The sequence below is a fragment of the Protopterus annectens genome, chromosome 6.part1, assembly GCF_019279795.1.
Source record: "Protopterus annectens isolate FY-2018-M chromosome 6.part1, PAN1.0, whole genome shotgun sequence".
In the NCBI taxonomy this organism is placed as follows: domain Eukaryota; kingdom Metazoa; phylum Chordata; order Ceratodontiformes; family Protopteridae; genus Protopterus; species Protopterus annectens.
Genome location: NC_056738.1, coordinates 236926817 through 236936816, shown reverse-complemented (window position 1 = coordinate 236936816; position 10000 = coordinate 236926817).

Below are 10000 nucleotides of genomic sequence, written 5' to 3'. Positions count from 1 at the left end.
AGTACGCGCTTTTGTCCATGACCTCCAACCAAGCCATACCAGTGAACACTTGGTTATGATCATCCTAACTGTCCTTTGCTATCATGTACCAAATGCCCTTCCAATAAACAGCCGCCTATACCTCTCCACTACTTTACTCAGCAGTTCTAGACTAGGCCAACAATAATAGCAGAACGAAGGCCCACAATCAGTGAAAATGTTAAAATATTACTCTAATTCACTTAAAAAGTTAATAGAACTGACTTGATCATAGGTTCATAGGTTCATAGGTCGGTACTAGGCTATCAGCCCTAGGGCCTATACAAGCCTAGCCTTAACAATTCCTGGCTATTTCCTCCCACAGTATTTACTTCCCTGGACCCCTGTCTAGCAGGGTGACTGACGTGATCCCCGGGGTGAATTTCCTATCTCCCATCCAATCATCAAGGTTCCTTTTGAAGAGAACCAAAGAGGTGCTCTGCTTGACATGTATGGGCAATCTATTCCAGAGTCTGGGGAGTCTGTGGGTCAGGAACCTATCCCTCCAGCATGTTTTGTTCATTGTGATGACAAGGTTTAGATCCCTGGAGTGTGCATCTCTGAGGGATTGGGATTTCTTTAAGTGTAGCATGTTCAACAGCTCTGGGTTTGACATGACCTTGTATGTTAAGCAGAGATCACCTCTGAGTAGACGATATGCGACAGAGTATATGTGGAGTTTTTTTAGATGGTCAGCATAGGGCATCTGCTTTAGACCTGTGATTATTTTAGTGAGGTATTTATGTGGCCTTTCCATTTGTTTCAGATGTCTTGAGAGGTACATACCAAATGGGGCATTGTATTCTATAATGGGGTCTAATGAGGGATGAGTACAGTGGGACAGTTACCTCCTATTTTCTGAATGAAAAGCCCTTAGTGATGAGGTGTGCCACATAGAAGGATTTCCTGACTGTTGCGGCAATGTGGTTATCGAAGGTGAGACCACTGTCCACCTGTGTCCCTAAGTCTCTTATCACACTTTCGGTGTTTAGTGTACTGCCACCTATGTGGTAATTCATGGGTACATGTTTTTTCCCAAAGGAGATAACTATACATTTCTTGGCATTGAGCTTGAGCCCATGGCTCTGGCACCAAGCATCTGTTTTTATAAAGCCCTTTTGTAGAATATCAACATAATTTGGGGATTCAATAATGGCTCCCAGTTTGCAGTCATCTGCAAACTTTGTTAGCCAGAGTCCCTTAATGTTGGCCTGTACTTCAGAGAAGTCAATGCCAAACAAGAGCGGTCCCAGGACTGAACCCTGAGGTACTCCACTTGTCACTTGTCTGGAGCTGGATTTGGAGTCGGCTACTTTTACAGTGTGGGTTCTGTCAGTAAGCCAGTTGGCAACCCATCGAGTGACATAGGGATGAATGCCCAGCTTAGTACATTTATCTATGATTCCAGAGTGGGGGATGGTGTTGAAGGCCTTGGTGAGGTCCATATAGGCTGTGTGGACCACCTTACCCTTGTCCACAGCTCTGGAGACTTATTCGAAGAAGTCAATCAGGTTCAGGAGACAAGATCAGCCCTTTATGAACCCAAACTGCATGGGGTCAAGTGTTTGAAGGTTGCCAATCTCTTTGTTTATAAGTTCCATGATAATACATTCTATGGCCTTTCAGATCAGGCTCTTTAAACTGATGGGGCATTAGTTCCCAGGATCCAAGGTGGATCCCCCCTTGTGGAGTGGGATAAGTGTAGCTGTGTGCCACTCAGTGGGCACGAAGCCTGAGGTAAGGCTATGATTAAACATGACACTTAAGTGAGGTGCCAGTTAATTTTGTAGTTCATGTAGTACACAGCCTGGGATGTCATCTGGTCCCATGGATGCTGTATTCTTAGCTTTGGAGAGTGTGTTTTTTTACCTGTGTGGCCATTATTACTGGAATTTGGCAATCTTTCAGTATTGAGATAGGCCCTTTAGGGGGTGAGAGGGGGGGTGAAATTTCCACTGAATTGATCTGCCAGGATATTGGCAATAGCCTTAGGATCAGTATATTTAATGCCATTCTGTTGTAGCTCAGAGCAGATCTGAGCATTGCCATTTAGATTCTTGACATAGCTATAGAATGCCTTGTGGTTGTCTTTGGAATCTTTGGAAATTTTATTTTCTTAACTAGCTTTGGAGGACTTTATGAGGGATCTCAGCTTCTTACTGAGGCTAGTGAGGGAGTTTTTTGCATCCTGGGATTTTCCTCTTTTCTGCAACAGTTTATTCCTTTTGTTGTAAAGTTTTTTTATGGCAAGGGACCACCAGAGTGGCTTCCTTTTTGTTTGGAGAAGAGTATCTTGGTTCTATTGGGGATGGCATGATTCATGCACGAGTGGATGTGCTCGTACAGTGCCTTAGTGTAGGATTCAACAGTCAAACTTTCAGTTCCCGTCTGCATGGGTGTCATGAAGTTTGTCACTTCTGACTTAAGTAGCATGAAGTTCGCTTTGGAGAAGTTTTTTACAGAGGTTTCCTTACTCGGGGGGTGGGGGTTGGATGTGGATGTCAAGGGTGATTAGCTTATGGTCAGACCTGACCAACGAGGGGGTGACCATAGGTGTGGAGCATCAATTTCCCATGTTGGTAATGACCAGGTCTAGGATATTGGTGCCCCTGGTGGGACTAAGGATTAGTTGATCCAGGACAATGGAATTTATGAATTCCAAGAACCGTTGGGCAAAGGTGTTGGTACACAAGTAGTTTTCCCAGTTAATTGCAGGATAGTTGAAATCACCCAGTATTAGGGTGGTTGTTTGTATTTTAATATTTTCCAGTATGTTTAGAAAGGTGTAGTGAGAATCTTGGGACATGGTGGAGGATCTGTAGCAAGCTACAATTTGGATTGCAGTCTTACCTAGTGTTAGTTGCACCTGGAGAATTTCAGATGCATTGTGTTGGGCAACTAGCCTGGTGTTGTGAATATCCTTGGTGAATATGGACACTCCTCCACCTTTAGTGTTTCGGTCCTGGTTTGGTGGCTGAAAAGTGTGGCAAGAGTTGTAGCCTGGTATTGCAGGCATGCTCTCTGGAGCCTTGAACCAGGTCTCAGTTACTGCACAGATATCAATGTTATCCATTTTTAGGAGTGCCTCGAGAGAGTGCATTTTGAGCATTGAGTAACATTACCTTCAGATTTTGCATGTTTGTACCTGTTATGGTGGTGGTTTTGTCCTTTGAACTTTGCCTAAAAAAGCACTATAGGGGTTGCAAGAGCCTTAGCCAGTAACCTGTATCCCAGGGATGGCAGGTGCAGACCATCTCTGGCAATGCATTGTAGTCTGTCGATCATGTCGTCCCAGGCAGACAGATACTGGATCCCCTTTGAATGACACCAGAAGCTTGGCTAATTGTTGAAGTCAGTCATTTTGTCCTTATACTGTGGTATCATTCTGGGTGAAGGCAGGATGCTACTCAGGGCTAGGGTCATACCTACCTGGGCCACATGATCCAAGAGCTCTTCCATGTCTCTTTGCATGTAGTCCAGGGAGGTATGTGTCAAGTCATTCACTCCAACATGGACAATGACAGAGTCATATTTGTAGTTATTGTGGAGTGACTTGAGTCCATGCGGAGCACCCGACAGGCAGCTGACTGTAATTTTCTCCTTGTTTAGCCTGGTGAGTGGGACATCAGTGTGCCTGACTATAGAGTCACCTGTGACTAAAGTGTTGGGTACATAGTCTTGCCTTAGGGGCTGTTGTTGGTTGGCACACTGGTGTTGTGAGCTATGTGACACTTTGGTTGTGATTGGTGTTTATTTGCGTTTCAGCTTTGGAGGTCCTTGTTGCTTGGGCAGATTGCTGTTAAGGGCCTCCACGTATGTGGGTTTAGTGTTGCTATGTGTGGGTGTTGGTGGTGTGGGTTTAAAAGGGCTATGTGTTGCTTGAGGTGTAGTGCAGGTGTTAACCTTTTCCTTTTGACTGTGTAGCAAATCTTGGGTAGAGAGAGCTTTGCTTCCAGTTTCGCTATGTAAGTGCATCTCTCATAGGTTGTAATGTTGGGTGGTAGGAGGAGAGGGTTGTCTGTGCACATGAGTCAATTGCTGCATTGCCCCAGTATGCCCAGATTCTCCAGGTGGGCAGGAGAAATCACCGGAAGCTGACCCTTGGACATGCCTGGTTTGGTGGGCGGATTTTGTAAAGTACAAGAGCGGTTTTCCTTTACCTTAGCAAGGTACTTTGCAATTATAGGTTGTTTAGTCCCTACAATTAATTTCTCCTTATTAACAAGGAGAGTTGAGTGCTTGTATCAGTTTAAGACTTCCTAGTGCTTTCCAGCAGGTTTTAAAGCAAGTGCTAGTCATAGGGCTGCTTAAAGGTAAGATGAAAAAAATGGTTTATCCAAAACACTGCAGTGTGCTCTAGAAGAGTTAAATGTGAAAGTAGGTAATTTAAGTTTTACCTTGTCTACAAAGTTAAGTTTTAGTGGAGAGTCACTATTTTTAAAACAGCAAGATAGATTGAAAGGGGTGGTCACTTTTGTATTCTGGTACTATGGAATACAGTAGGATGGCCAATAAATTTAAATAGTTGAAAGGGAGTGATTTCACAAAATGATAATTTTGTGCTTACTCACACAAGCCAGTTAAAACAGAGAGGAAATGAGATATATGGTCAAATTAACATAAGGGGAAGACAACTAGAAAGACAGTGGTGTTTAAGAACACTACAGTAACCAGGTAGGAGGGTGGGAAAAAAAATTCTGCCTGACTCACAAGAGACAGAGCTGTGGTCGCTTTTCAAGTTTTAATATGCAGTTAAAAGCAGAATACAAGTAAAACACAAGGTAAATAAAACAAATCACAGTATTCAAAATAGAAAAAGGCAAGAAAGTAATACAACAAATAAAAAGCAAACTAACCTTTCCCTCACAGCAAAGTGTAGAAGAGTCTGGGTGAGCCTTTCCAGTAAAGCTCTGAAATATTTTATTTTACCCCTTAAATTGAAGGTTTAGTTCCTAGATTCACCCCCTCAGATCACAGATGATTAACCTTAACTGACCTGTTCTATTGACCTATACTAATTTCTGCCTGACTCACAAGAGACAGAGCTGTCATCTCTTTTCAAGTTTTAATATGCAGTCATAGCCGGCCTTAGGCATAGGCCAACTAGGCGGCCACCTAGGGCGCCACTCTAGTAGGGGCACTTTTCCAGTATTTAGTTGGTGTAGGTAGACCAGAATGGGGGCACTGGGTGATGTCGTGGGGGTGCCGTAGAGCCCTTTTGCCTAGGGCACCAGTTGACCTAAGGCCGCTCCTGTATGCAGTTAAAAACAGAATACAAGTCAAACACAAGGTAAATAAAACAAATCACAGTATTCAAAATAGAAAAAGGCAATAAAGTAATGCAACAAATCAAAAGCAAACTAACCTTTCCCTCACAGCAAAGTGTAGCAGACTCTGGGTAAGCCTTTCTAGTAAATCATCAGTGACTTACCAGAAAATAAAAATGTTATGAGGGACAAAGTAAAAATATTAGGTGTCAATCAGGGGTGTAGCCAGGAATTTCCAAAATGTACTCACTGCAATCATACGGAACCTTTCATAAAATGAACAGGCTTTGAGTTGGCACTGCAGTACATTATCTCTTTAGTCATGTGACACAGACTGATTTTGTTTACAGTGCTGCACTGCAACAAGACTCTGTAGAACACCCAGAAGACCTTCACTAACAAAGCATTACAGTCACAAGCCTCTATACCATATCATGGAAGCCAGTCTCATGGATGTCCATTCACACCGGTGCTGACATTTAGTACTAAGCATCTGTACCATACCTCTCAAGTGTACCTTATTATGATGAACACTCCTCATTTTGAGTATCAAAAAGTCCATGTCCCTCATTGTTCTACATTGAAAGGGCCTGTCACGCACTCAGTAATAATATTTTTAACTGATATCCATAGTAAATAGTAATGAATCCTATTAATTTATCAAAATAACATAAAGTAACACATTTTAACCATCCTCTGAACTTCCTAATTGAAGTTGTTAGTAAGTTGCTAGTAAATGTTCCACATTTTGCCCATTTGCTTCACATTATAAGAAGCTGTGTTCCACATTCTGGAGACAGAAGGTTGAGAGCTATGATCTGTGCCATATCACAGCAGCCAGTCCGAGAGTTCCAGTCACACCAGTCCCAGTAGTCTGCATCAAGCTTGCATGCTACATTATGGCAACTAGTCCCACAAGTCCATTCATACAAGCAACAACATATAGAAATAGCAAGCTTTGTTGCCATAACAAGGATGGTGATCCACAAAGTTACATTCATCCTCTGTTCTCAGACAAGCTAGACCAGCATATACAGCACACCCTAGCCATCTACCCATGGCCTGCATAACACCATTAATGCATCTAAACCCACCACAATGTTCTTCTCTGAATTTATAAACATCAAAAAAGACTAAAATATTAAAACTATATGATAAACTCTCAAAAATTCAAATGCAAAATTCCAGACCCCACATACCTTCAGCTTTCAATCATTTATTGTATTATCAATACATCAATAAACGGATCCTTTGACTTTAAATTTTGCAATCAATAGCAAATTACAAACTGTAATACCAGCATTTAAAACCAGCATTATGCAAGCAATAATGCCTGACAGGGTGTGTGTTAATGTGTAATTAACACACCCCCAGGGGTATGCAGCATCGGGCCTCTACAACCCTGGAAGGGCATTAATTACACTTTGACGCATACCCCTGGAGGGCATTATTTCTCTTACAGAATGGGGTCTCTGTAAAATTGTTGTGTTTTACTTACTTATTTTTTATTTTTTTTTTTTTAATATATTTTTGATATAAAATAGTTTCTCCACCTAATGTTTCAAACTTGCTGTAGTATATAATAATGGTGTTGGAGGAAGGATTTTACATCCAAAATATAACACTTTAAAAAATAACCAGGTATGTACTTTACTTTTTTGGTCCCTTACTCCTAAATCATTTGTTCATTGGCAGTCATTAGAGATTAAAGTTACTAAATAATGACACACATTTCAGTTTCGAGTTTCAGACTTTTATTTCCTTCAGAAAACTCATGCTAACACAAATCCTTTACTTAAGCAACTTTGTAATTTTATAAGAGCAGTAATTAAAATCTGTTTCTATTTTACAGCCTTTGTTCCCCTTTATTTTAAGCTTTATCCAGATTTCTTTAGTTGAAAGGTCCAGAGGCATGCAAACCTCTTTAATGCTGCTGCTGCTGCCAATAGTCATCTAACTCACTCACTCCCTCTCATATATAAACACACACACCTCTGCTTCAGAAAATGCATGCTAACGCAAACCCTGTTATTCTAGCCACTTTCTAAGTTTATAAGAGCAATATTTAAAATCTGTCCCTCTTTTTAGTCTTTTCTTCTCCTGTTATTTGTGTCTCTGTCCAGATTTCTTGTGCTAAGAGGTACAGAAACGTCTTAACTGATGCTGCTGTTGCCAGGAGAAAGCTTGATTGCTCTCACTCTCTCTTGCAGATTCACACACACAGTCTCTTCTGCTTTCATGCATGCATTCACTCATGCATGCAGATAGCAACATAAACACACATACACACACACACACACACACATTTTTCCTCTTTCATTAATTTTTTATACTCGCTAAACAGCAAAAGTGCTGATTAGCGAGTGTAAAATAATAGCTCGAGCGATTTCTCTCTCTCTTACTGCCATACACACATACACCCTCACACACAGACATAAACACACACACAAACACACACACACACACACACACACACACACACACACACACACACACACACACACACACACACAGACATAAACACACACACACACACTTTTTATTTTGATTTTTTTCTTTTTTCTTTTACTCTCACTAAACAGCTAAATCACTGCTTAGTGAGCGTAAAATAATGGCAGCCATTAGTTCTTTTCTGTCCAAGCTCCACGGCAGCTTGATATGCTGGCGTGAAATGGTGGGCCCATTTTTCATTGGGTGCTACTTGTACAGTAATACCCTGCTGGAGAACATTTGTTCTCCAATCAGGATGCTGCTGTACAGCTCATCCATTCTCTAATATATATCCAGTGATGCTGGTTGGTGTACCCTTCTGCCTGTTCTGGCCAAATCTTTCTCCAGCCATGGGCCTGCACAGTGCCTCCTCAGTTCCACTATGACTCCTGACTTACCACAACCTTATTTTCTCTTTTTTAATAACCAAACAACTATCTTTTGGTGGGAAAAGGAAAGGGGGATAAAAGTTGGGAAAAGGAGAAAGTTGCAATGGCCCTAGCCCACCAGCATGTACACATGCTGCCCCCCCTTTCCAAACATAATGTTAGTGACTTGTCTACCTCAGAAGAGGGGAAATTGATAACACCACAGTTTTTTATTTGCAACACCAGCTGTAAATTAAATAGATCACACCATATTTCACTCAAATGGACACTGTCTACACTGTAAAATTCTGTGTCAAGTTTGTTCATGTTATGGTGTTCAATCACATATAAACCCATGCTCTTGGATGTTCTGGCTATTTTGTGATTTAAAAACCTGTGGTTATTTCAATTGCTGATGATTTTCAAGCTCCAAACCATGCAACGCTTGACAACATGGAATATCAAACTATTATGATGCAGGATGTTTAAGTGGGCCAATACTTTGCTAAGGAGCTAAATCATTACCATCCAAATGAATGATTAATGTGTTAGGAGTTCCATTTCTGTTGAACAGCTTTTCCATTGAAGGTAACAGACATAAAGATAATACTGGAATGCTTATCCATTCTGATACTCAGAGTGCAGGATCAAGGCCAGGTTTCTTTCCATTAACTCCTATTGAGGCTCTAAGGGCTGTTGTATGGGTGAAAAAGTGACCAATAACCAGGAGAAAGCATGGATCTGAAAATAATATACAAGATTTCATTATTTCATTCAGCTTTATGGAAAAGTGACCAATAACCAGGAGCAAGCATGGATCTGAAAATAATATACAAGATTTCATTATTTCATTCAGCTTTTAAAGGTACTTGATTTCCATCTATGTGTGTGCCTTAATATCTCGATAGAATGTCCTTTATAGCCAAGTATGAAGCTCTCCCTATTCTGAATAAATGGGAAGTGTACCCTTCTACCACAATGCTCAGACTAAACAAAGCTTTTCTGATAATTTTGTTAACATCTGTAAGAGACAGGAGCTGGCCTCTTGGGTTCTTAAATACCAGTTGGTGGTCCAGTACCTCTCCTGACAGCTTCTATAAAGCTAGGGCCCAAAGAATCAGGCACAAGGCCAAAGATCTTTCCTTATGCAAGTAAATCAGCTAGCCATGACCCTTTTGGTCTGTTTTCAACTTCTGTAGCCAAATTGAAACATGTTTGTTTGTTATCTTTACATCCACCCAACAGAGGGAGACTGCAACAATTTATTTGCCATAAAAATCCCGGCATACACTCAAGTGAACAATGTTGCCCAAATTACCAACATGTGAAAATCGCTAACTGACTCTCTTACCCCTTTAATTAAAACAACAATAATTGAGCCCCTAATGATTTACTGGAGTCCCTGTATCTTGCATTCATATGGCTTCAACCTTTGGCTAATCATTTTATGGACAAGTGATATTACAAATTTGGAAGAACTTACTAGTGAGCTGGCTAGCCCAGCGCCAACACTTGGATATGAATATAAGTTGGGAAATCTCCAAACAAGTACCTATATAATATGACGCAAATTATAAAGTCCAAGAACCAATGACTAGCCTCATTCAGCTGGTTCAAATAGAAAGTTTTGAATTTTTCCAAGCCTGAAGGGTAAGCTCTTCTGGTGTATTTGTGCCCATGAAATGACTAGCATATTAAACACCAGTCTTCACCAAGAAGCCATATTTGTGGTGGAATTGGCATAGGCAGGTGCTAAGCCTCTGGTGCCAAAGTCTGAAACCTGCAAAGATGTAGATGGTATAGGCTGTCATCTATTGTCATTCTTGGCACCAGGTACATGCTTAGCAGACAAAGATA